This window comes from Pristiophorus japonicus, unplaced genomic scaffold, assembly GCF_044704955.1.
Source record: "Pristiophorus japonicus isolate sPriJap1 unplaced genomic scaffold, sPriJap1.hap1 HAP1_SCAFFOLD_472, whole genome shotgun sequence".
Taxonomy (NCBI): Eukaryota; Metazoa; Chordata; class Chondrichthyes; family Pristiophoridae; genus Pristiophorus; species Pristiophorus japonicus.
In genome coordinates, this window is record NW_027254377.1 from 381,911 (window position 1) to 408,719 (window position 26,809).

Genomic DNA, 26,809 nt, shown 5'->3' on the forward strand with positions numbered 1-26,809 from the left:
AAAAATCTATCTATCTGTGACTTGAATACATTCAATGAGCTAGCCTCAACTGCTTCCTTGCGCAGAGAATTCCATAGACTCACAAGCCTCTGGGAGAAGAAATTCCTTCTCAACTTGCTTTTAAATTGGCTCCCCCATCTTTTGAGGCTGTGCCCCCTAGTTCTAGTCTCCCAGACCAGTGGAAACAATCTCTCTGCCTCTATCTTGTCTATCCCTTTCATTATTTTAAATGTTTCTTTCAGATCACCCCTCATCCTTCTGAACTCCAACGAGAAAAGACCCAGTCTACTCAATCTATCATCATAAGGTAACCCCCTCATCTCCGGAATCAGCCTAGTGAATCGTCTCTGTACCCCCTCCAAAGCTAGTATATCCTTCCTGTAGTCAGGTGACCAAAACTGCACGCAGTACTCCAAGTGCAGCCTCACCAATACCCTTTACAGTTGCAGCAGGACCTCCCTGCTTTTGTACTCCATCCCTCTCCCAATGAAGGCCAACATTCCATTCGCCTTCCTGATTACCTGCTGCACCTGCAAACGAACTTTTTGGGATTCATGAACAAGGACCCCCAGGTCCCTCTGCACCACAGCATGTTGTAATTTCTCCCCATTCAAATAATATTCCCTTTTACTGTTTCTTTCCCCAAGGTGGATGACCTCACATTTTCCGACATTGTATTCCATCTGCCAAACCTTAGCCCATTCGCTTAACCTATCTAAATCTCTTTGCAGCCTCTCTGTGTCCTCTACACAACCCGCTTTCTTCCCAGTAATCTTTGTGTCATCTGCAAATTTTGTTCCACTACACTCTGTCCCCTCCTCCAGGTCATCTATGTATATTGTGCACAGTTGTGGTCCCAGCACCGATCCCTGTGGCACATCACTAACCACCGATTTCCAACCCGAAAAGGACCCATTTATCCCGACTCTCTCCTTTCTGTTAGCCAGCCAATTCTCTATCCATGCTAATACATTTCCTCTGACTCCACGTACCTTTATCTTCTGCAGTAACCTTTGTGTGGCACCTTATCGAATGCCTTTTGGAAATCTAAATACACCACATCCATCGGTACACCTCTATCCACCATGCTCATTATATCCTCAAAGAATTCCAGTAAATTAGTTAAACAAGATTTCCCCTTCATGAATCCATGCTGCGTCTGCTTGATTGCACTCTTCCTATCTAGATGTCCCGCTATTTCTTCCTTAATGATAGTTTCAAGCATTGATGAGTGACATTCACTTTCTTATACACATCGGAGGAAATCCTTTCTGTCATCTTGGTTCTTTCCTCCAAAACAGCAATCTCTGCATCACATCCTTTACACCAAAGTCCTGCCGTGGTCGCCATTCTCTTGGGGGTGGTGTGTGGGATCAGGTTCACCTCTGACCTTCTGAGCGGATTGAATCGCTCGCACTTCCTGCGTTCTAGACTTTAGATTTATTTGGCGATGTGACAAAGAACAAGAGACAACTAGTTTTGTGCAAAGAACCTCAATTTTAACAAGGGTAAGAATGTACAATGTCAAGCTTGTAATTACTAGAATAAAAAAACACTTTACCAAACATTCATGGGGTTACAGAATAATAATACACCTCCCACATCCCAATGCCTAACTCTGACTAGGTCAAACTCTCGGGCAAACAGGGATTATGCTCACCAATCCTCTTATTGTCAGTTGGCGGTGGTTCGCAATTTTGGGGTTCACTGGAGTCTGTAAGTTCTGCTTGCCATACCCTGAATGTTGTGAAAGACTTCTTGCTGCGTAGTCTTCAGTTGGGTGGTGTCCGCTGATGCGGCAGGGCGCGTATTGGATTTATGGGTAAGTACCCACTTTCTTCCGTCAGAAATTGGTTTTAAAGTTCTTTTGGGTAATGTTTCACCTGTTGGTATCGAGGAACAGATTGTAGAGGGGAAACTTTCGAATCTTTGGTTTCTTCTTGAGGACTGTTTATCTTAGAATTTGTCGGTCGCGGTGTTTTCGATGTTACCACGTTGGCTGTGGTCAGTTGCTGCTGCGATGATGATGTCGGAAGTTACTGGGAACTGCTTTCTCTGCTGTGATGATGTTCTTTCTTCTCCTTCGGTAGCAGGGCAGTGTGGTCCAGGAGTGTCGTCGAGGCTGAAGATGTTGGAGCTCAGAAGACCTGCATAGGAGGCTGTGTAGCAAGCTCTCTGGAAGGCTTATTACAAACTGCTGCAGTGGTCTCTCTTCTTTTTCCCTCGTTCCCCTTCTCCTTCTTTCGTTAAAAAACAGGGCCCCAGTTATACTTTGGGAGCCGTTCTAATCTGCGCGCCAAATGAGCCCCGATTCTTTGATTTTAATTTTGGCGGGCTTGATATCTCTTTGTTATATTTTGGCGGGCCCATTAATGGTAACCTGTCTCGGATGTGTCGATCTTTTGAATTTGTTTCTTGATCGGGAAAATTAGATTTTTGGTATTTTCAATGTCAGCCTCGGCCTGGATTTTCCATGCGGGCTGGATGGGCCATTGTCATTATGTATACGCTGGATGGGTTTCCTGCTCTGAGTGATGGCTGGCTATCTCTGGGTTGATTGTTGCTATGTTAATGTCTCCCGGGGAGATGGGTTTTCGAGTTTACACAATTCCCCAGACAATTTGTTCAGCTTCAATATCCCAGACAGTTTCAATACCCAAACTGGTTTCTTTGAACGATCCTTTAGTTCTCAGCCCTTTCCACACGGACCCAATCTGCCTTGTAAAATCCCAAATTCGATTAAAACTCGTAGTTTCTTCCAGTTAGGATCCCAAACTTTCTGGTTGATAGTTCTAAATTAAATTTCCTTTCCAATGAGTCCAAACACAGGGGAGGTTGTCCCACGATTTTTTGCCATCCTACTCCTGCACCTATTTTCTATGTTTCTATGTTTCGATGTTTCTATGTTTCAAAAACTTTGGCATGATTGGTTCCATGGTGTAATGGTGAGCATTCTGGACTCAGTAAACCAGTGATCTGAGTTCAAATTGTGGTGGAACCTCAATTCTTGCTGTCCCAGCTGCTGAAAATTTGGGACAAACAAGTGAAAGACACCTGGTGCTGGTGGGCAGTTTTGTTGCCTTTGTCAGTGTTGCTTGGTCTAGTTGTGAAATCATGTGTTCAACCATCAGTTACCTGTTACAAATCAGCGGAGGAGAAACCAGTTTTTTATCTAATGCTGCCTTTACCTGCACGATGTGTGCTGAGATTATCTGTGCAATATGCATTCAGCAGGATGAATAAAAGCAACGCTTTTGAAATGCAGGCACTGCATGTTTTGTACTCGAAAAAATTTGCATTTTCTTTTCATGCCAAGCATTTTACATTAATGCATTGCAATGCCAACGCACTTTTTACCTGGCAAGACTGAAGTACAAGCTGTGATGAACAGTGTGAAACAGAAACAGCTACTTGAGAACCCATAGCCTCGACGGCACCTGTGTGAATTGCTCTGCATCGATAATTAGCAGAGCGTAAAGAGGGAAAACTGACGGTGTGGATGAGAAAAGGCCGAGCCAAATTGTAATGTTGCAGATGGTTTTGTTGTTTTTGAGAAATGTTTCAAAGATTTTGTCATGGTTGTTGCCATGGTGTAATGGTGAGCACTCTGGACTCTAAATTTAATGATCTGAGTTCAAATCTCAGTTGAACCTGAATGCTTGTTGTCCCAGCTGCTGAAAATTTGGGACAAACAAGTGAAAGACACCTGGTGCTGGTGGGCAGTTTTGTTGCCTTTGTCATTGATGCTTGATCTACAAGTCGAGTTGTCAAATCGTGTGTTCAACCGTCAGTTATCTGCTACAAATCAGCGGAGGACAAATCACTTTGTTGTCTAATGCTGCCTTTGTCTGCACAATGTGTGCTGAGATTATCTGTGCAATATGCATTCCGCAGGATCAATAAAAGCAATGCTGTTTGAAATGCAGGCACTGCTTAGAAACAAAGAAACACAGAAAATACTTGCAGGGGTAGGCCATTCGACCCTTCGAGCCTGCACCATCACTCAATAAGATCATGGCTGATCATTCACCTCGGTACCCATTTCCTGCTTTGTCTCCATACCCCTTGATCCCTTTAGCCGTAAGGGCCACATCTAACTCCCTCTTGAATATATCCAACGAACTGTCATCAAAAACTCTCTGCAGTAGTGAATTGCACAGGTTAACAACTCTCTGAGTGAAGAAGATTCTCCTCATCTTGGTCCTAAATGGCTTTAACTGTGTTCCATGGTTCTGGACTTCCCCAACATTGGGAACATTCTTCCTGCATCTAACCTGTCCAGTCCCATCAGAATTTTATATGTTTCTATGAGATCCCATCTCATCTTTCTAAACGCCAGTGAATAAAGGCACAGTCGATCCAGTCTCTCCTCATATGTCGGTCCTGCCATCCCGGGAATCAGTCTGGTGAATCTTCGCACTCGACAAAACGTTTTCTTTTCATGCCAAGCATTTTACATTAATGCATTGCAATGCCAACGCACTTTTAACCTGGCAAGACTGAAGTACAAGCTGTGATGAACAGTGTGAAACAGAAACAGCTACTTGAGAAACCATAGCCTCGACAGCATCTGTGTGAATTGCTCTGCATCGATAATTAGCAGAGCGTAAAGAGGGGAAACTGATGCGAGACATGAGAAAAGGCCGAGCCAAAGTGTAATGGTGGCGATGATTTTGTTGTTTTTGAGAATTTTTTCAAAGATTTTTGTGTGGTTGGTTCCATGGTGTAATGGTGAGCACTCTGGACTTTGAATCCAGCAATCTGAGTTCAAATCTCAGTGGAACCTCAATTCTTGTTGTCCCAGCTGCTGAAAATTTGGGACAAACAAGTAAAAGATACCTGGTGCTGGTGGGCAATTTTATTGCCTTTATCATTGATGCTTGATCGACAAGTCTCGTTGTCAAATCCTGTGCTCTGTGGGAGCACAGTCCCGCATTGCTGAACTCTTTGCTTCAGCACGCAGTCTGAAGTTTGGATTAAAAAACAGGAAGATTGAAGTTTGGATGGAAAAGAGACTGTTCGACAATGTGGTGCCTTCAGCCAGTGAGATGAGTAACTGGTCATTGTCTGGATGTTATATATTTGAGTACCTTGTTACGGTGGGAATAATGGAAATTCAGGACTAAACGATTTGACGATGTCTGTATGTTCTGTATTTGAGTTTAAACTTGTTACTATATAATGAGATCTGTAGGTTAAACAAGCAATATTAAGTCTGTCTGTTAAACGATTCAGAAAGCAGTTCGTCTGGATTGTCTAAATGCAAAGAATAAGAGTTCAAAGGCTTTTTCAGTATAAAGATGACTGCAATATGGACTGCAGAGACACAGACATCAGAGACACTAGACATTTGGAAGGTGTGTGTCTCAAGCAGCCACGGAAATCGAAGCAAGCTGCCTTTGTGAAGTGTTCTCAGTAACTTTCATATTTGGTTTGCTGAGTATGAATGTTTAACTAAAAGATCCGATCCTGCCTTTCCTACAACGGAGTGTGTGCGGGTAATTCGACGTTAAAAGCAACGAAGTGAAAAGAGCAAGACAGCCGTTTACAACATTTTGGTGACCCCGACGTGATTTTCAAAAGTTCGTTAGCTCATTCGAAGCCCCCGACATGAAGCAGAAAGTTGGCTGAGTTGTTGGAAGAAGTGTTTCCCACACATCAGTTCGAGGGGTGAGCATTCTCTTAGTTGTCGTGATTAAAGGGATCTTCAGTTAGTAATGGGAGGCTCAGGGGATATTCCAGTTGAAGTCCAGTCATTTCTTAATGAGTGGATTGAGTTGAAAGGGGGAACTTATGGGATAAGACAGGAAACAATGACAGGAGATGGAGAGAGACACGGCAGTCCTTAGTGGAGAGTGTCCAGTTAAAAAAGATTAAAGTGTTTGGCTTCCACACATCCACAATGAATGTCCCACCCTTTACTTGGGAAAAGTACAACTGAGAGTGGACAAGTTCCATCCCGGTCAGAGCAATCTGAAGCTTTAACTGACTGACACCCTGGTTTGGGATGTCTTGCAGTGTGCAATTGCGTCAGTCTCTGTGGCGCAATGGGTTAGCGCGTTCGGCTGTTAACCGAAAGGTTGGTGGTTCGAGCCCACCCAGGGACGAAGCATTTAACTGTTTTTCCCCGTGGATTCGGTGCTGCACGATTCCAGGTTGTCATTGTGCGTTTTGGTGCGCGAATATATTCCACAAACATTGCCAGCTGTGCTGTTATCCAGTGAGTTCCCACTCCAATACTTTTATGAGCATTCAGTTTGAGTGTATACAGAACTGAACAGAGATATCAGAAAATTTAACAAGGTTGTGGGACATTGTTTTTTGTTAATATTGAACCACTAATATGAATAAATCCATTTCTTCAAATATTTAATTGAACATGTTTTCAAAATGTTTCCGCGCAGTTTTGAACCAGGGACATTTCGCGTGTGAGGTGAATCTAATAACCACTACATTACGGAAACACTACAGCAATGTTCGGAACATAACCAGAGCTTTAGCCTGCACAGCTGGCCTATACTTCAGGAGCTGGTTTTATGAGAATAGAAAGACGGTGCTATATTTAGGAAGGCTGTGAGTGTGGCAGGAATTGATCCAGTGTTTCCCAGACTTTACGCATAGGAACAGGAGGTGGCCATTTAGCAGAGAGTGGTTAGGATCTGGAATGCACGGCTTGAAAGGGTGGTGGAGGCAGACTCAATCTTATCTTTCAAACAGGAGCTGGATCAGTGTCTGAAGGAAAAACAATTGCAGGGCTACAGGGAAAGGGCGGGGGAGTGGGACTCGCTGAGAGTCGGCACGGGCTCGACGGGCCGAATGGCCTTCCGTGCTGTAACCATTCCATGATTCTATAAGTTAGTGGCACATTTCATAGTGTGGGTGGAAGCAGAACATTTCAAAGGGACATGGATTGAGTCGGCAAAACTAGAGGCATCTGATTCAGGAGATTCGGGGGGCACGGAAATTCGGAAGTTTAATGACTTTGAAAGGAACATTTTTGTTTTGTGCAGTTACGGTCAGAAAAATGTTTGTGAAAGGAATTTTTTGAACAGAGGAATGCAGCATTTAATCTTCTGCCTTAACACTTCTTCCTGGGTGTCGGGGTCACATTTCCTTTCGAGGTTATTCTTCTCAAAAATGAGTTAGATGTAGTCCTTCAGACTAGGGGGATCAAGGGCTATGGCGAGAAAGCAGGAATGGGGTATTGAAGTTGCATGTTCAGCCATGAACTCATTGAATGGTGGTGCAGGCTCAAAGGGCCGAATGGCCTACTCCTGCACCTATTTTCTATGTTTTCTATGTTTCTTGAATTTATATTTCCTTTGGTGTTTCACAATAACCAGACCTTTGCTCTAAAGTCTTTCTCACTGTTTCCCCAGTCTCCTGTTGATGTTACCAGCAATGAACATTTTGAACCAGACACCGAAAACACACTGTGCAAATTGGGACATGCTTTAACAGTTAACGTGGGGCTCGAGCCCCCAAATTCGAGATTAAGATTCTCATGCTCGACCGATTGATCTCACGGGGCTTCTACCAAATAGACGTTTTTGTCGTTGATTGCAGCCAGGTGCCTGTTGGCTCCGCCCCAGATGTTTAAACTTGCTGTCAAGGAACTGCCAGGATCTTCTTGAATGGTGGACCAGGCTCGAGGGGCCGAATGGCCAACTCCGGCCCCTAATCCTTACATGTTTTTGACCTTATGACCTTTCACAGGAGAACAAACTCGCCCCTGAGCATGCATGAGGAGATAGCTCCAGAAAATATTCCCACCCGGTGAGCTTTCGCGTGTGAGGCGAACGTGTTAACCGCTACACTGCGGAAACATCGCCACTTTCAGCACCCGGTCAGACGGAAATGTTAAGCGAGCAGGTGAACTGCTGAATCCCACTTTGAAGGAGTTGATCGTGGTGTCAAACAATGAGTTTCACTTAATGATTAAAAATAAGAAATGTCAGATTTAAACACAGACCTCGAGAGAAGACTGCAACCTGAACACAGCACCTGAGACTGCTCGGCCATCCTGACTATTTAATGCTGTATGTGGCCATCTGCAGGTTGATTTTGAACTTTTGTATCCTGTCACATGAAGTAAATGAGGACAGCAGGCGTATCTCTGCCTGACACCGGGGAAACAGTGAGACAAACCTTGGAGCAAGGGTCTGGTTATTGCCAAACAGCAAAGAATATATTAATTCTGGAAGAACAATATCTAAAAGTACAGTAACCCTGATGTGATTTAAACACGCTACCTTCGGAACTGAAATCAGTCACGCTACCATTGCGCCACGAGGTCTACATCATAAGACTCAGATGTTCGTCTATATGAAGGTGTCACAATACAAGGAGCTTTAAAATCTCCGCCCATTCCCACCTGGTGTCAGAAGCAACACTCACCTCCCAGTCACTGTATATTTTTTTCTAAAACTTTTGTGTTGCTTTCACGGGAAAGCATCATTAATTAACCCCTCACCTTCTTTTGCACAATGAAAGAAATGCTAACTGAGGAACAGTCGATACTTCAATCATTTGTCCTGTGCTTTGGGGAGCGGGCAGGGAAGTGGACCTGAGTCCATGATCGCATCGACCATGATCGTATTAAATGGCGGAGCAGGCTCGAGGGGCATATGACCGACTCCTGCACCTATTTCTTATGTTCTTATGTTCTTCTGCATGTTGACCCATTTTACACACTGTATTTTAGGATCTGGTTCAAAATCTTCATTGCCGATGACATCAGGAATCTGGGGCAACTTTTGTCAAATTTAACAGCACCGGTTATTCCGACCATGCACAGAAAATAGAATCAGTAGTGAAGATAAAAGCCCATGGTGCTCATTTTCAGATTCAAATAAATTTTAAGAATTTTACAGTGAAAAGATTTAGAAGTGTTACTTGTATTTGTGTCTTTAATTAAACTTTGTGGCGTCTGACTCCCGTTCATGCTTCTGCTGAATAAGGAAGGAGGGTTTGACGTTGACCAGACTGCACTGCCCCTGATATTTGTGAGCTCATCCTTTATATTCAGTGGTGTCTCGCCCTTTGATGGGCTGCAGTGTAGCGGATATCACGTTGGCCTCACACGCGAAAGGTCCCCGGTGGATCCGTTTTCTCTCACTGAAAGTTATCTATTTATTGAAGTGAAATAAAGAGCACTTAAGGAATAAGGGATCACTTTTGCCAGGAGAATAAATAGCAAATAAAAACAGCAAATGCTGGAAATCTCAGCAGGTCAGGCAGCATTTGCCAGGAGACGAAACTCGCCTCTGATTGTTCCTCTATAGCAAGTTTAAATATAATGCTCCTTCCCGGGATCGAACCTCATACCTTTCATGTGTAATGCAAACGTGATAAGCACACGTGATAACCACTACACTACAGAAACCTCTGGCACAGCTGGCACAACAGAGGGGAGCTGACTAGTGAGCTCCCTCTGTGCTGATCAGGAATGTGTTGGCTTACCTGAAACAACTTCTGTCCCACACTGAAAGTTCTCAATCCTTCTCCTCCACTGCCCTTTACAGAAATGTCACGGATCACCCAGCCACCGTGTTCACTTCCACATCCTCACAGTGGGGCCACAGAGGCTCCTACCGTCTCCCCGCGATCAGCGAACTCGCCCAGTTTACAAAATTAAACCCGGAACACGTGCCCGGCAAAGGGCAGGAGAAGCCAGATCGTCTGTAAGATCGGTCTATCACAGAAAGTATTGGTATTCATGGTGATTACAGCAATTATTAATCGTCTCACAGAACTCAATTATTTTTACGCAATGAATTGATCGACAATTGAAACCAGGTTAGTGCGCCGGATCTTAACCCCTCGACCACCAGGGAACGGTTATGATACATGTCGATATATTTATATATATTTATATATGAACCGGAATATCAGTGGCTAGCTGCCTAGACCTCATGGTGCAACGGTAGTGCGTCTAACTTTGATTGAGAGAAATTGTTCCACAGTGACACCCATTTCATCTTTTGTTCCCTTTTAAACGCTAGAAACTGAGACAGGGGGAATAAATAGAGAAATAAAAGCCCAGGGATATATACAAGAGGAAGAGAGAAGGGGAAAGATACTGTTCCCACCCAGAACTAATGCAGAAACCCCTCTGCTGCGCTCGGGGTGGCCACCCACAGCCTGGATACACTAACGGGAGAACACCAGCGGCAGGTCGGGGCCATAAAAGGAACGGCGAGCGGCCCTGGGAGCAGCTTGGAGGTCCCGGGAGACTACTCCAGGGAGCAGCGCGAGCTGGTGCAGGAGGGCGGCGGCAGCGAAGTGTGACGTCATCAAGGTCCAGGTCGGTGATTGGAGCGTGGGCAGGTACAGCAGGAGCGGCGAGATCGGGGCGAAGGAGCGGCGAGAGACTGTAGAGGGACGTGATCAGGGCCCAGGGGAGGCATGAGTTCAGGGCCAGAGGCCCAGGGTTAGCACGGGCCAGCCCACACTGCGATACATGTGTGCACTAGGTCCGTGCAGCAGAACTGGTCTCCAGTCGACCTGCTTAACCCTTGCCACTGGACCAAGACCTCGCTCTGTCAAGCCCGTGTGATGGCTGGGGTGCAACGGCCATCACAACTGAAAAAAATCCACGCACAGGTATCTTCCACCCTTCGGGATGTAGTTCGGGTCTTTCATTGAAACACCTGTGAACTCATCCTTTTTCGGCGTGGAAGCAAGTCATCCTCGTTTCGAGGGACCGCCTATGATGATGATGATGATGGATACATTAACGTTCCAACAGCTCATTGACTGCAGGAGTGGGACCATGCGGCACTTCAGAAAACATGTCGAAAAGGCAAAGTCACTGATTCCGTCTCATTTGCTCCTCCGATCAAGAATAACAACACACACTAAAAATGCTTCAATGATGGTTACACTTTATCTCCGTGCAGCCTCTACAGTCTAAAGACACGACAACGGTAGTGTGAATACATTCTTCCCATCAAAGTTCTATTTGTGCTACTTTGTTGTGGCAACTCTTGATTGCAGTCACCAAGATATCCCTTGAGATAGAGGGTAAAACTCATTCTTTTCCTTTGGCAATGCTTTTAAGAATCTGAGAAGATTTGACTGGAGGTTTATTAACAGATAGCACTTCGTAAGGCCTTTATCTCCATATTTGCTAAGCAGTTGGCTCGTTGGTCTAGTTGTATGATTCTCACTTTGGGGTTGTTACTTGAAATTTGCGAGAGATCCCGGGCGAGCCCTTTTTTTGCTGTGAATTTTGAATTTGCATCGAACTTTTGCAAAGAAGCACTTGCATTTCTGCAGCGTCTGTCAGGAGCTCATAACGCCCCAAAGCGCTTTACAGCCGTTGAGTTACCTTTGAAATGTTGTCACTTGAGTAAAGATGTGCCCAAATCACCCCACACGCATCTCAACTCTTTGTGAAGGAGTTCATAGAATCATAGAAGTTTACAGCACGGAAGGAGGCCAATTCGGCCCATCGTGTCCACGCCGGCCAACAAGAGGCTATCCAGCCTAATCCCACTTTCCAGCTCAAGGTCCATAACCCTTCAGGTTACAACACTTCAGGTCACATCCAAGCACTTGTTAAATGTGGTGAGTGTTTCTGCCTCTACCACCCTTTCAGGCAGTGAGTTCCAGACCCCCACAACCCTCTGCGTGCAGAAATAAATAGGTGCAGGCGAAGGCCATTCGGCCCTTCGAGCCGCACCATCACGGAGAATGAAACAGTTAATTCAGAGACCATGGTCCAGAACGTAAAGAAGGGTAACTTTGAAGGTATGAGGCGTGAATTGGCTAGGATAGATTGGCGAATGATACTTGAGGGGTTGACAGTGGATGGGCAATGGCAGACATTTACAGACCGCATGGATGAACTGCAACAATTGTACATCCCTGTCTGGTGTAAAAATAAAAAAGGGAAGGTTGCTCAACCGTGGCTATCAACGGAAATCAGGGATAGTATTAAAGCCAAGGAAGTGGCATACAAATTGGCCAGAAATAGCAGCGAACCCGGGGACTGGGAGACATTTGGAACTTAGCAAAGGAGGACAAAGGGTTTGATTAGGGCAGGGAAAATAGAGTACGAGAGGAAGCTTGCAGGGAACATTAAAATGGACTGCAAAAGCTTCTATAGATATGTAAAGATAAAAAGGTTAGTAAAGACAAACGTAGGTCCCCTGCAGTCAGAATCAGGGGAAGTCATAACTGGGAACAAAGAAATGGCAGACCAATTGAACAAGTACTTTGGTTCGGTATTCACGAAGGAAGACACAAACAATCTTCCGGATATAAAAGGGGTCAGAGGTTCTAGTAAGAAGGAGGAACTGAGGGAAATCCTTATTAGTCGGGAAATTGTGTTGGGGAAACTGATGGGATTGAAGGCCGATATATCCCCAGGCCTGATGGTCTGCATCCCAGAGCACTTAAGGAGGTGGCCTTGGAAATAGCAGATGCATTGACAGTCATTTTCCAACACCCCATAGATTCTGGATCAGTTCCTATGGAGTGGAGGATAGCCAATGTAACCCCACTTTTTAAAAAAGGAGGGAGAGAGAAAGCAGGGAATTATAGACCGGTCAGCCTGACATCAGTAGTGGTGAAATTGATGGAATCAATTATTAAGGATGTCATAGCAGCGCATTTGGAAAGAGGTGACATGATCGGTCCAAGTCAGCATGGATTTGTGAAAGGGAAATCATGCTTGACAAATCTTCTGGAATTTGTTGAGGATGTTTCCAGTAGAGTGGACAAGGGAGAACCAGTTGATGTGGTGCATTTGGACTTTCAGAAGGCTTTCGACAAGGTCCCGCACAAGAGATTAGTGTGCAAAGTTAATGCACATGGGATTGGGGGTAGTGTGCTGACGTGGATTGAAAATTAGTTGGCAGACAGGGAGCAAAGAGTAGGAGTAAATGGGTACTTTTCAGAATGGCAGGCAGTGACTAGTGGGGTACCGCAAGGGCCCTAGCTGTTTACATTGTACATTAATGATTTAGACGAGGGGACTAAATGTAGTGTCTCCAAATTTGCAGATGACACTAAGTTGGGTGGCAGTGTGAGCTGCGAAGAGTATGTTATGAGGCTGCAGAGTGACTTGGATAGGTTAGGTGAGTGGGCAAATGCATGGCAGATGAAGTATAATGTGGATAAAGGTGAGGTTATCCACTTCGGTTGAAAAACAGAGAGACAGACTATTATCTGAATGGTGACAGATTAGGAAAAGGGGAGGTGCAACGAGACCTGGGTGCCATGGTACATCAGTCATTGAAGGTTGGCATGCAGGTACAGCAGGCGGTTAAGAAAGCAAATGGCATGTTGGCCATCATAGCGAGGGGATTTGAGTATAGGGGCAGGGAGGTGTTACTACAGTTGTACAGGGCCTTGGTGAGGCCACACCTGGAGTATTGTGTACAGTTTTGGTCTCCTAACTTGAGGAAGGACGTTCTTGCTATTGAGGGAGTGCAGCGAAGGTTCACCAGACTGATTCCCAGGATGGCGGGACTGACATATCAAGAAAGACTGGATTCACTGGAGTTCAGACAAATGAGAGGGGATCTCATAGAAACGTTTAAAATTCTGGCGGGTTTAGACAGGTTAGATGCAGAAAGAATGTTCCCAATGTTGGGGCAGTCCAGAACCAGGGCTCACAGTCTTAGGATAAGGGGTAAGCCATTTAGGACCGTGATGAGGAGAAACTTCTTCACCCAGAGAGTGGTGAACCTGTGGAATTCTTTACCACAGGAAGTTGTTGAGGCCAATTCACTAAATATATTCAAAAAGGAGTTAGACGTAGCCCTTACTACTCGGGGGATCAAGGGGTATGGCGAGAAAGCAGGAATGGGGTACTGAAGTTGCATGTTCAACCATAAACTCATTGAATGGTGGTGCAGGCTAGAAGGGCCGAATGGCCTACTCCTGCACCTATTTTCTATGTTTCTACATTCCAATAAGATCATGGCTGATCATTCACCCCAGTACCCCTTTCCTACTTTCTCTTCATACCCCTTGAGCCCTTTTGCCATAAAGGTCACAGCTAATTCCCTCTGGAATATATCAAATGAACTGGCATCAACAATTCTCTGCGGCAGAGAATTCCACAGGTTAACAACTCTCTGAGTGAAGAAGTTTCTCCTCATCTCGGTCCTAAATGGCTTACCCATTATCCCTGAGACTCTGACCCCTGGTTCTGGACTTCCCCAACATCGGGCACATTCTTCCTGCCTCTAACCTGTCCAGTCCCGTCAGAATTTTATATGTTTCTTTGAGATCCCCTCTCATTCTTCTAAACTCCGGTGAATACAGGCCCAGTCAATCCAGTCTCTCCTCATATGTCAGTCCTGCCATCCAGTGAATCAGTCTAGTGAACCTTCGCTGCACTCTCTCAGTAGCAAGAACATCCTTCCTCAGATTAGGAGACCAAAACTGAACACAATATTCCAGGTGAGGCCTCACCAAGGCCCTGTACAACTGCAGTAAGACCTTCCTGCTCCAATACTCAAATCTCCCAGCTATGAAGGCCAACATGCCATTTGCCTTCTTCACCGCCTGCTGTACCTGCATGCCAACTTTCAATGACTGATGTACCATGACACCCAGGTCTCGTTGCACCTCCCCTTTTCCTAATCTGCCGCCATTCAGATAATAATCTGCCTTCACGTTTTTGCCACCAAAGTGGATAACATCACATTTATCCACATTATAGTGCATCTGCCATGTATTTGCCCACTCACCTAACCTTTCCAAGTCACTCTTCAGCCTCTTAGCATCCTCCTCACAGCTCACACCGTCACGCAGCTTAGAGTCACCTGCAAACTTGGAGATATAACACTCAATTTCTTCATCGAAATCATTGATGTATATTGTAAATAGCTGAGGTCCCAGCACTGAGCCCTGCAGCACCCCACTAGTCACTTCCTGTCATTCTGAGAAGGACCCATTTATCCCGACTCTCTGCTACCTGTCTGCCAACCAGTTCTCTATCCATGTCAATACATTACCCCCAATACCATGTGCTTTAATTTTGCACACTAATCTCTTGTGTGGGACCTTGTCAAAGGCCTTTTGAAAGTCCAAATACATTACATCCACTGGTTTTCCCTTGTCCACTCTCCTTGTTCCATCCTCAAAAAATTCTAGATGATTTTCCAAGCATGATTTCCCTTTCCTAAATCCATGCTCACTTGGACCGATTTTGTCACTGCTTTCCAAATGCTATGCTGTTTCATCCATAATAATTGATTCCAGCATTTTCCCCACTACTGATGTCAGGCTAACCGGTCGATAATTACCCATTTTCTCTCTTCCTTCTTTTTAAAAAAGTGGTGTTATATTAGCTACCCTCCAGTCCATAGGAACTGATCCAGAGTTGATCGACTGTTAGAAAATGATCACCAATGCATCCACTATTTCGAGGGTTACTTCCTGAACTACTCTGGGATGCAGACTATCTGGCCCTGGGATTTATCAGCCTTCAATCCCAACAATTTCCTGAACACAATTTCCTGACTAATAAAGATTTCCTTCAGTTCCTCCTTCTCGCTGGACCCTCGGTCCCTGAGTACATTAGGAAGGTTATTTGTGTCTTCCTTCGTGAAATCAGAACCAAAGTATCTGTTTAACTGGTCCGCCATTTCTTTGTTCTCCATTATAAATTCACCTGATTCTGACTGTAAGTGACCTACGTTTGTCTTCACTAATCTTTTTCTCTTCACATATCTATAGAAGCTTTCGCAGTCAGTTTTTATGTTATCAGCATACTTCCTCTCATACTCTATTTTCCCACTCCTTATTAAACCCTTTGTCCTCCTCTACTGAATTCTAAATTTCTTCCAGTCCTCAGGTTTGCTGCTTTTTCTGGCAAATTTATAGGCCTCTTCCTTGCATTTAACACGATCCCTAATTTCCCTTATTAGCCACGGTTGAGCCACCTTCCCCATTTTATTTTTTCTCTAGACAGGGATGTACAATTGTTGAAGTTCATCCATGTGATCTTTAAATGTTTGCCATTGCCTATCCAGCGTCAACCTTTTAAGTCTCATTTGCCAGTCTATTCTAGCCAATTCACATCTCATGCAATCGAAGTTACCTTTCCTTAAATTCAGGTCCCTGGTCTCTGAATTAAATGTTTCAATCTCCATCTTAATAAAGAATTCTACCATATTATGGTCACTCTTCTCCAAGGGGCCTCGCACAACAAGATTGCTAATTAGTCCTTTTTCATTACACATCACCGAGTCTAGGATAGCCAGCCCTCAAGTTGGTTCCTCGACATATTGGTCTAGAAAACCATCCCTAATACACTCCAGGAAATCCTCCTCCACCGTATTTCTACCAGTTTGGTGAGCCCAATCTATATGTAGATTAAAGTCGCCCATGATAACTGCTGTATCTTTATTGCACGCATCTATAATTTCTTGTTTGATACTGTCCCCAAACTCACTACTACTGTTTGGTGGTCTGTGCACAACTCCCACTCGTGTTTTCTGCCCTTTGGTATTCTGCAGCTCTATCCATCCAGAGTCCACACCATCCAAGCTAATGTCCTTCCTTAATATTGCGTTAATTTCCTCTTTAACCAGCATCGGTCCCCGACCTCCTTTTCCTTTCAGTCTATCCTTCTTGAATGTTGAATACCTCAGGATATTGAGTTCCCAGCCTTGGTCACCCTGGAGCCATGTCTCTGGAATCCCAATTATAACATATTCGTGAATTGCTGCATCTGAGTGAATTCATCCACCTTATTACGAATAATCCTCGCATTGAGGCACAGAGACTTCAGGCTTGTCTTTTTAATACACTTTGTCCCTTTAGAATTTTGCTGTAATGTGGCCCTTTTTGATTTTTGCCTTGTGTTTCTCTGCCCTCCACTTTTACTTTTGTTCTTTCTATCTTTTGCTTCTGCCCCCATTTTACTTCTTTCTATCTCCCTGCATAGGTTCCCATCCCCCTGCCATATTAGTTTAACCCCTCCCCAACAGCACGAACAAACATTCCCCTAGACATTGGTTCCGGTCCTGACCAGGTGCAGACCGCCCGATTTGTACTTGTCCTATCTCCCCCAGAACCGGTTCCAATGTCCCAGGAATTTGAATCCCACCCTCCTGCACTACTCATCAAACCATATATTCATCTGAGCTATCCTGCATTTCCTATTCTGACTAGCTCGTGGCACTGGTAGCAATTCTGAGATTACTACCTTTTAATTTAATTCCTAGCTCACTAAACTCAGCTTGTAGGACCTCATCCCATTTTTCCCTATATCATTGGTGCCTATATACACCACGACAGCTGGCTATTCACCCTCCCCCTCCAGAATGCGCTGCAGTCACTCCGAGACATTCTTGACCTTTGCACCAGGGAGGCAACATACCATTCTGGAGTCTCGATTGCAGCCGCAGAAACATCTATCTATTCCCTTTACAATAGAATCCCCTATCACTATAGCTCTCCCACTCTTTTTCCTGCCCTCCTGTGCAGCAGAGCCACCCCTGGTGCCATGGACTTGGCTGCTGCTGCCTTCCCCTGATAAGTCATCTCCTCAACAGTACCCAAGGTGGTGTATCTGTTTTGCAGGGGGATGACGGCAGGGGACTCCTGCACTGTCTTCCTTCCACTGCTCTTCCTGATGTTTACCCATTCCCTCTCTGCCTGAGTAACCTTTACCTACGGTGTGTTCAATTCACGACATCCTCAGCATTGCGGATGAATCCGTGCGCAGCTCCAGTGCCGCAATGTGGCCTGTCAGGAGCTGCAGATGGATACACTTGCTGCACATGTAGTCATCAGGGACACTGGAAGCGTCCCTGACTTCCCACACAGCACAGGAGGAGCATGACATGTGTCTGAGCTCTCCTGCTATGACTTAACCATTAGATTTACTTAATTTGGCAACAATTCCAAAGTTTCTTTGCTGCTAAGAACAAGAAGAAATCAAAGAAACAGAAAACTACTCACCACTCAACCAGCCAATCACTTACCCTCTTGGCTGTGACGTCACCCTTTGATTACTTGTGACTTCTTTCTTACTTTTGACCCTGCACCAGCTGCAGCTCTCTGCTCGCTGCTCCTCCAGCCGCTGCTCCTCCGACTGCCGCCGATCCCCGGACTCCCGCTGGGCCTTTATAGGCCGCTGCTCACACCTCCTCCGGTCACTGCTCCTCCCACTTTTGGAAAAAAATAATTCAGTCAGGCAGAGTCTGCATAGATTTATGAAAGGGAAGTCATGTTTGACAAATTTGCTGGAATTCTTTGAGGGTGTAATGAACAGGGTGGATAAAGGGGAACCAGTGGATGTGGTGTACTTGGACTTCCAGAAGGCATTTTGACAAGGTACCACATAAAAGATTACTGCACAAGATAAAAGTTCCCGGGGTTGGGGGTAATATATTAGCATGGAGAGAAGATTGGCTAACGAACAGAAAACAGAGAGTCGGAATAAATGGTTCATTCTCTGGTTGGCAATCAGTAACTAATGGGGTGCTGCAGGGATCAGTGCTGGGACCCCAACTGTTTACAATCTATATTAACGACTTGGATGAAGGGACTGAGTGAAATGTAGCCAAGTTTGCTGATGATACAAAGATGGAAGGAAAAGCAATGTGTGAGGAGGACACAAAAAATCTGCAAAAAGACATTGCCAGGTTAAGTGAGTGGGGAAAAATTTGGCAGATGGTGTATAATGTTGGAAAGTGCAAGATTATGCATTTTGGCAGAAAACAATCAAAGAACAAGTTATTAGTTAAAAGGAGAAAAATTGCACAGTGCTGCAGTACAGCGGGAGCTGCGCGTACTTGTGCATGAAACACAAAAGGTTAGTATGCAGGTACAGCAAGTGATCAGGAAGGCCAATGGAATCTTGGCCTTTATTGCAAAGGGGATGGAGTATAAAACAAAGAAGTCTTGCTGCAGTTATACAGGGTATTGGTGAGGCCAGACCTGGAACACTGCGTGCAGTTTTGGTTTCCATATTTAAGAAAGGATATAGATGCTTTGGAGGCAGTTCAGAGAAGGTTCACTAGGTTGATTCCAGAGATGAGGGGGCTAACTTATGAGAAAAGGTTGAGTAGGTTGTGCCTCTACTCATTGGAATTCAGAAGATTGAGAGGTGATCTTATGGAAACGTGTAAGATTATGAGGGGGCTTGACAAGGTGGATGCAGAGAGGATGTTTCTGCATACTAACCTTTTGTGTTTCATGTACAAGGACCCCCAGGCCCCTCTGCACCGCAGCATTTCGTAATCTCTCCCCATTTAAATAATTATTTGCTTTTTTATTATTGCTACCACAGTGGATAACCTCATATTTCCCACATTATACTCCATCTGACAAATTTCTGCCCACCCACTGACCCTATCAATATCGCTTTGCAGATTGTTTGCGTCCTCCTCACAACTTGCTTTCCCACCTATCTTTGTATCATCAGCAAACTTGGCGACATTACAAACATGCAGAGCACAGAACAAATTATTGATGTAGTGACTTTCCCTCAGTTAGTATTTCTTTCATTGTGCAAAAGAAAATTATCGAATCATTAATTATGTTATCCTATGAAAGCAAAATAAAAGTTTAACGAAAATAATTGGCACATTTGAAAGGAACATTTTTGTTTTGTGCCGTTTCGGTCAGAGAAATGTTTGTGAAAGGAATTTTTTCAGAAAAAGGGATTCAGCATTTCAGCTTGTCGCTGAACACTTCTCTCTGGGCACTGCACTAGGCAGCAGTTTCCGTAGTGTAGCGGTTATCACGTTTGCCTCACACGCGAAAGGTCCCTGGTTCAAGCCCGGGCGGTAACATTATTTTTGAAACAAAAACTGGTTTTAAATGTTCATTGCTCATGTGACAATGGCCTCCTTCTGTGCTGTAAACTTCTCTGATTCCATGAAGAACATTTAAAACCAGTCTCCTAAAATACAGAGTGTGTAAAATCAGAGAGGGAATAAAACTTCCTCAATGATTAAAGTTTCACAAATTATTAAAATGAAGTTGTTGAAGTTTCGACTGTCCCTCAGTGATCATGTTCGCATTTCTTTCATTCTGCTCAACAATGCTATCGGTTAATACCAGCAGATCTAAGCTGCATTTCAAACCCGGAAACAACTCATTCATTATTCACCCTTCCCAGTTCCAGTGCACAGAGGATTATTTATACTCCATCCCAGAAACTCAAGTCCAACTTCTGACATTCCTTATTTCTAATTACTAACTCATTTATTTTGACACCACTCTGAAGTGCTTTGGGTCATCTCTGTAATTTAGTTAAATTACTTCACTTTAATTAAAAACGGTGGTCGCAAAATGATTTCCCTAACTGGGAATCGAACCAGGGAAGCTGAAGGGATTGGAATGGTTTTGTGAAGCATTTGAAGATGCTCTCTAAAAATCTCACACTGCTAATTTAAAAACACGGTTACGATTTGTTCCAGTGTGAAAGAAGGGGATTGCAATGACAACAAAAACACCAGGCAGTGACTGCATTAAGACCAATTCAAACTTTTCACAAAGTTGGTGTCACGGAGTAACAGCTGAGCTAAAGTTGGCACTGACCAATGGGTAAAGACATCTCATTATAACCGATGAGCTCACAAATATCAGGAGCAGTGCAGTCTGGTCAATGTTAAACCCCTTCTTCCTTATTCAACAGAGACATGAATGGCAGACAGACGCCACAAAGTTTAATTAAAGACCGAAGTACAAGTCACATTTAATTTCCAAATCCTTTCACCATAAAATTCCTTCACTTTATTTCAAATCTTACTGCGTTGATTCTGAAAATGAGCACCATGTGATTTTACCTTCAATACTGATTCTATTATCTGTGCACGGTAGGAATTACCGCTCCAGTTTTGAGCCCAATTTGACAAAAGTTGCCCCAGATTCCTGGTGTCGTCAGCAATGAATATTTTGAACCAGACTCCTAAAATAGTGTTTTTTTTATATGAGTTCACAGGATCTGGGTGTCACTGGCAAGGCCAGAATTTATTGCCCAACCTTAATTGCCCTTGAGAAGCTGGTGGTTGTTGTGTATCTGTAAAGCATGCACTCCCATGTTCCACCACTAGGGAGCTCATCCCTTGAAGTCCCAAGGGATCTCAGCATCCCTTTGGAGTACTGTATATAAGCCGGCCCCCAAGGCCTATTCCTCACTCTGGAGTGTCTTATTAAAGACTGAGGTCACTGTTATTTTAACCTCCCTGTGTGCAGCCTCATCTGTGTTAGGAACACAATAACTGACGACGAGAATACGAATCCAACGCAAAGATGCAGCAAACTGTGGGCATCCTGGAGAAGTTCTCGGAGGTAGCAAGCTCGGAGGAAGCTTATGTCGAACGGCTAGACCAGTACTTTGTAGCCAACGAGCTGGATGGAGAAGGAAGCGCTGCAAAAAGGAGAGCGGTCCTCCTCACAGTCTGTGGGGCACCGACCTACAGCCTCATGAAGAATCTTCTGGCTCCGGTGGAACCCACAGATAAGTCATATGAGGAGCTGTGTACAGTGGTTCGGGAGCATCTTAACCCGAGGGAGAGCGTGCTGATGGAGAGGTATCGGTTCTACACGTGCCAGTGATCTGACGGTCAGGAAGTGGCGAGCTACGTCGCCGAGCTAATGCAACTTGCAGGACAATGTGAGTTTGATGGCTGCCCGGAGCAAATGCTCAGAGACTTTTTTGTACTGGGCATTGGCCAAGAGACCATCCTGCGAAAAATTTTGACTGTAGAGACACCGACCCTCAATAAGGCCATTGCAACAGTACAGGCGTTTATGTCCACCAGTGATAACACCCAACAAATCTCTCAGCACACAAGTGCTAGCAATGTTCATAAATTAACTGGAACTGTGTTTGCGAGCAGAAATGTACAGGGCAGAAGCCACGAGTTTGTAACTTCCAGCAGGGCTCAGGTGATCCAGATGACTCAGAGTCCCCAACAAAGAATAAATGCAAGGCAATTCACAGCTTATTGGCGTTGTGGAGGCATCCATTCAGCCTTTTCATGACGCTTCAAAAGGTATGTTTGCAAGTGCTGTAGAACAATGGAGCACCTCCAATGAGCTTGCAAACGAGCTACAAGCTCTGCAAAACCTGCTAACCACCACGTGGCGGAGGAAGATTGGTCCATGGTGGATCAAAGCAATTTAGAGCCTTCAAGAGAGGAGGCAGATGCTGAAGTACACGGGGTGCACACATTTTCGACGAAATGTCCACCTATTATGCTGCACGTAAAATTGAATGGCTTAGCCGTAGCCATGGAACTGGACACTGGCGTCAGCCAATCCATCATGAGTAAAAAGATGTTTGAGAGACTGTGATGCAACAAGCCATTCAGCTCAGCCCTGAGCCACATCCACACGAAACTGAGAACATACACCAAAGAGCTTATCACTGTCCTGGGCAGCGCCATGGTCAAGGTCACCTACGAGGGCATGGTGCATGAACTGGCACTCTGGATTGTCCCGGGCGATGACCCCACAGTGCTTGGAAGGAGCTGGCTGGGCAAAATCCGCTGGAACTGGGATGACATCCGAGCGCTATCACATGTCGATGAGGCCTCATGTATCCAGGTTCTTAAAACATTTCCTTCCCTTTTTGAGCCAGGATTTCGAAACTTTTCCGGGGCGAAGTTGCGGATCCACTTGGTCCCAGAGGCACGACCCATTCACCACAAGGCGCGAGCAGTACCTCACATGATGAGGAAGAGAGTGGAAATGGAGCTGGACAGGCTGCAACTCGAGGGCATCATCTCCCCAGTGGAATTCAGCGAGTGGGCCAGCCCGATTGTTCCAGTACTCAAAAGTGATGGCACAGTCAGGATTTGCGGCGATTATAAAGTAACTATTAATCGTTTCTCGCTACAGAACCAATACCCGCTACCTAAGGCAGACGACCTAATTGCGACGCTGGCAGTAGGCAAGACGTTCACCAAGCTCGACCTGACTTCGGTTTACATGACGCAGGAAGGCCAGGCTCACCCAGCAGCCCTGCAGGGCTAACAACACGCCAGCCCAGCGAGGGCACAGCCAGCACACCAGAACAGACATTTGTACCGAGGCAGTCCACCAGGGAAAGAAAGGCTCCCGACCGCCTCACCTTGTAAATACTTTTCACTTTGACTTTGCAGGGAGTGATGTTGTGTATCTGTAAAGCATGCACTCCCATGTTCCGCCACCAGGGAGCTCATCTCCTGAAGTCCCAAGGGATCCCTTGGGAGCACTATATATAAGCTGGCCCCTGAGGCCTGTTCCTCACACTGGAATGTCTTATTAAAGACTGAGGTCACTGTTACTTTAATCTCTCTGTGTGCAGCCTCATCTGTGTGAGGAACACAATAGTGGTGAGCACCATCTTGAACCGCTGCAGTCCGTGTGGTGAAGATGCTCCCAGAGAGCTGTTAGGGAGGGAGTTCGAGGCTTTTAACCCAGTGACGATGAAGGAACGACCGATATATTTCCAAGTCAGGATGGTGTGTGACTAAATCTAACAATGGCTGGTGTCACATGCACCAAATATTTTAAAGCAAGGTCTTAAAATGCTGTATGTAAAATGGGAAGGGATAATAATTCATGACATGCAAAGCCTGTTTAAAATGGAACTGTATAAAATAAATGTGAATATTTTTCTGCCTGACAGGGTTTTGGAAGCAGATTTAACATTAACTTTCCAAAGGGAAATATCGTTGAAAAAGAAACATTTGCAGGGTGCTGAGGAATGGGACTAATTGGAAATTTCTTTCACAGAGACAGCACAGATAACAACATAAGAAATCAGAGTAGTAGTAGGCCATACGGCCCCTCAAGCCTGCTCCACCATTCAATAAGATCATGACTGATCGTTGATCTCAACTCCACGTTCCCCGCTCGATCTCCCGATCCCTTGATTCCCCGAGACTCCAAAAATCTATCTTACGCAGCCTTGAATATATTCAGAGACTCAGCATCCACAGGCCTGTGGGGCAGAGAATTCCACAGATTCATAACTCTCTGAGTGAAGAAATTCCTCCTCATCTCTGTCTTAAATGGCCGACCCCTTAACCTGAGACTGTGTCCCTGGTTCTAGACACTCCAGCCCGGGGGAAACAACCTCCCAGCATCTACCCTGTCAATCCCCTTCAGAATATTGTGTGTTTCAATGAGATCACCTCTCATTCTTCTAAACTACCGGAGAGTATCGGCCCATTCTGCACAATCTCTCAACTTAAGACAGTCCTCTCACCCTAGGAATCAATCTAGTGAACCTCTGTTGTACCACCTCCCAGGCAAATATTTCCTTCCTTAAATAAGGAGACCAAAACCGTGCGCAGTACTCCAGGTGTAGCCTCACCAGGGCCCTGTACAATTGTAGCAAGACTTCCTTACTCTTGTACTATGGGCTATATATTAGGTACTATGGGCCGAGTGCCCTGTTTTTTTGCTGATTCGATGGTTGTATAAAAAGTTATTAAAATTTGACAGTTTCTCGGCAAACATATTTGTATTTCCTTCAGTGTACTCCTTACTCTTCAAGGGCTAGATTTTCCCCAAGCAGTTTTGTCGGCGCACTGACCTCAAGCGCACTGACTTTGCGCACTGGAAACGGCGCGGGGAAAAACTCGCCCCATCCTGGCCGCTGTGTACAGTCCCCGGAGTCCTGGCGTGGTGTCGATGGTGAAGTGGGGGGCGGAGCCAAATGCCTGCGCCGAAAACACTGCCGGCACCTTCGCACATGGGCAGTAGGGAGAGAAGACTTGGCACTCTGCCATTTTTAAACAGTGTCAAACCCGATGAAAAGCACAGCAGCTTCTCAGCTTCTCCGGTCGCTCGGCGGGCTCTCCCCCCGTCCCTCCCCGATAAAACGCACAGCTCCAGCAGCTGCAACTTCTCCGGTCCACAAGCTCACACTTCTCCGGTGTGTCTTCCCTCCCCTATCCCAGGGATATAGGGACCCAGTGTAATGGAGCCAAGTTTGCTGATGATACAAAGATGGGTGGGAAAGTAAATTGTGTTACAACAAAGAAAATCTCAATTCCGGAAGAACAATATGGAAAAGTACAGTGACCCCGACGTGATATAAACACGCAGCCTTCTGATCTGGAGTCAGACACACTACCGTTGCACCATGAGGTCTACAGCGCAGAGTGCCCATGTTTGTATACATGAAGGTTCCTGAAACACAGTTTCATTTACCCTGCATTGGTGCAATGAAAGGGCTTTAAAATCCCCGGCCACTCCCACCGTGGGTCAGACAGCATCAGAAGCAGTGCCCACCTGTCACTCACCCTCTCACGCCCGCTTTCATCACCTGCTGCCTGCGGACTGCAGCAAATCCAGTTCATCATCATCATAGGCAGTCCCTCGAAGCGAGGATGACTTGCTTCCACGCCAAAAAAGGATGAGTTCACAGATGTTTCAATGATGGACCTAATATTCCAGGTCCCGAACTGCATGTTGAAGGGTGGAAGATACCTGTGCGTGGATTTTTTTAACGTGCGATGGCCGTTGCACCCCAGCCATCACACGGGCTTGACAGAGCGAGGTCTTGGTCCAGTGGCAAGGGTTATCCAAGACGACTGGAGACCAGCTCTGCTGCACGGACCCAGTGCCCCCACATATCGCAGTGTGGGCTGGCCCGTGCTGTCCCTGGGCCCCTGGTCCTGAACTCACGCCGCCCCTGGGCCCCGATCACATCCCTCCACAGTCTCTCGCTGCTCCTGCTGTACCTGCCCACGCTCCAATCACCGACCTGGACTTTGATGACATCACTCTTCGCTGCCGTCGCCCTCCTGCACCAGCTCGCGCTGTACCTTGCCGTGGTACACCACCACGCTGCTCCCAGGCCGCCGCTCACCGCTCCTTTTATGGCCCCGACCTGCCGCTGGTGTTCTCACGCAGGTCGGGGCCTCCACGCTGCTCCCAGCAAATCCAGTTACACCCCGTGTCACCGCACAATTCTCAGCTGTGATTGTAAGCTGACTATATTTAAAGCTATCGCAGAGGCTGCAAGCAGTGTTCCCTGGTAGTCTAGTGGTTAGGGTCTGGTGCTCTCACTGCCGTGACCTGGGTTTGTTTCCTGGTCAGGGAAAGCATTTTTACAGAGCAAGTTGACAAAAATAATTCAAGTCTGTGAGATACTGAATAATTGTTTCAATCATCATTAATCCACCCACATGTGTTGCACACTGAAGGAAATACAAATATGTTTGCTGAGTGACTGTTGAATTTTTATAACTTTTTATACAACCGTAGAATCAGCAGAAAAACAGGATATTCGGCCCATAGTGCAAGAGTAAGGAAGTCTTGCTCCAATTGTGCAGGGCCCTGGTGAGACCACACCTAGAGTACTGCGCACAGTTTTGGTCTCCTTATCTGAGGAAGGATATACTTGCCTGGGAGGTGGTACAACAGAGGTTCACCAGATTGATTCCTGGGATGAGAGGACTGTCCTGTGGTGAGAGATTGTGTAGAATATGCTGATCCTTGCTGGAGTTTCGAAGAATGAGAGGTGATCTCATTGAAACGGACAATATTCTGACGGGGATTGACAGGGTAGCTGATGAGAAGCCCGGCTAGCTCAGTCGGTAGAGCATGAGACTCTTAATCTCAGGGTCGTGGGTTCGAGCCCCACGTTGGGCGATTACTTTTCATTAAACTTTTATGTTGCTTTCGCGGGTCAATATCATTAATGAACCCATGATCTTCTTTTGCACAATGATAAAAATGCGAACTGAGGGAGAGTTGATAATTTAATCAAATATTGAAAGCAGCGCCTCAGACCGCTCGGCCGTCCTTACTGTTAGATGCTCCAGTTACAAGTTATTACTCTGGAAAGTTTCAGACCGGGCGCTTGTTCAGGGCTGCTGGAAGG

The 26,809-nt window shown here is 45.5% G+C and overlaps 4 non-coding genes across 4 annotated transcripts; all 4 read left to right on the forward strand.

Moving 5' to 3' along the window:
- The first annotated feature begins 4,714 nt into the window (after positions 1-4,714).
- trnaq-uug (transfer RNA glutamine (anticodon UUG)) lies at positions 4,715-4,786 on the forward strand. Its single transcript has one exon. It is a non-coding gene; the product is annotated as a tRNA-Gln (tRNA).
- Positions 4,787-6,033: 1,247 nt separating this feature from the next.
- trnan-guu (transfer RNA asparagine (anticodon GUU)) lies at positions 6,034-6,107 on the forward strand. The gene has a single exon. It is a non-coding gene; the product is annotated as a tRNA-Asn (tRNA).
- Positions 6,108-19,696: 13,589 nt separating this feature from the next.
- Positions 19,697-19,769, forward strand: trnav-cac (transfer RNA valine (anticodon CAC)). The gene has a single exon. It is a non-coding gene; the product is annotated as a tRNA-Val (tRNA).
- A 6,735-nt stretch (positions 19,770-26,504) lies between these two features.
- Positions 26,505-26,577, forward strand: trnak-cuu (transfer RNA lysine (anticodon CUU)). Its single transcript has one exon. It is a non-coding gene; the product is annotated as a tRNA-Lys (tRNA).
- The last annotated feature ends 232 nt before the right edge of the window (positions 26,578-26,809 follow it).